Genomic DNA, 1,375 nt, shown 5'->3' on the forward strand with positions numbered 1-1,375 from the left:
CCAGAAACACCACGGAAGTTTCTAAGAGCTTCATTCCGGGAAAAACTAAATGATGAACACAAAATGCTATCAAGGTACATGTTTTCACTGTATATATCCAGTGTCAGAAAGTGTTTGTTATTCATCTCATTCATTAAATTTGTTGATAAATATTTTTAACAACTTAAATGTAGTATATGTATGAATGCAGATTTTTTTCAGTGCAAAGATAAGCTTCTGATTCGACCCTTATAAAAAAAACACGAGCGTGACGCGAGTTTCAAATGTTAAAATCACATGTGAAGCACACACGAAACGTGTGGCTTTGGAACATTTTCATGTGAAAAAAAGTGATCAAGTGGTTACATTTTTTCAGAAGCATACGTTTCATGTGTGTTTCATATGTGATTTTAACATGTTAAGCTCGTGTGACGCACATTTAACCTCATTCTGTAAGGGGATGTATGATTATATTGAGTATGTTACATATTGCCTTTTGCCATTATAGGCAACAGAAGAGGCACTCAACAGAAGGCACACACACTGCAGCATGTGAATGCATGTAAACACAGTCAAATTCACCAACACTCAAAAATCTGTAAGCTTTGTTTCCCACAAAAAAGTCCTGCAGAAGTTCCAAATGTCCAGAGTATTTTCTTTATTGTGTATTCTTTATTATTTACACTTTTCTGTTTTCTTTCTGATCTTACTCTTTCTGAGCCCTTTTGTGAAAATATCAAATAAATAAGTATATATATATATATATATATATATATATATACACATTTTCAGATGTGGTTCTTTCTTATATTTCCTGTAGAAGCCCCTTGTGATTCCTGTAGGATTCTTGTAGGATTTCTGTGGTATTCCTGTAGCATTCCTGTAGGATTCTTGTAGGATTTCTGTGAGATTCCTGTAGCATTTATATTAATAATACACTTAATGAAATGTGAAGAATATGACATAAAAGATGACATACAAGTAATAAAAACTTTGCCTCTATTACAGTAAAAATGCACAAGTAAATATATTTAAGGGGGCAAATATTGCCCCTTAATGGAAAAGGTGTGACTGCGGTCTAAGTTGGGGTACTCAGAAGAATGTTAGGCTAAATGCCCTAGAGGGTACGCCATTGTAAAAGGTTTGAGAACCACTGGCTTAATGGATTACTGCGTTGATTGCCTGTAGTATATTTTTAATAAAATACAAAATTTGGGCTGTTTATATCACTGTCTTGTTATATTAAGCCACGTTAAGCGCGTTTTTCTATGGGGAAGAAAATGCTTGTGCAATTCATGTACACAGAATATATTTTTAATCATGTCTATAGCATATTTGGTCTTTTTAATCACAGTCTTCATTAAGCCGCATTTTTTTTTTTTGTGGGAGGAAACGG

The sequence above is a fragment of the Sinocyclocheilus anshuiensis genome, unplaced genomic scaffold (genome assembly GCF_001515605.1).
Source record: "Sinocyclocheilus anshuiensis isolate Anshui unplaced genomic scaffold, SAMN03320099.WGS_v1.1 scaffold2456, whole genome shotgun sequence".
NCBI lineage: Eukaryota > Metazoa > Chordata > Actinopteri > Cypriniformes > Cyprinidae > Sinocyclocheilus > Sinocyclocheilus anshuiensis.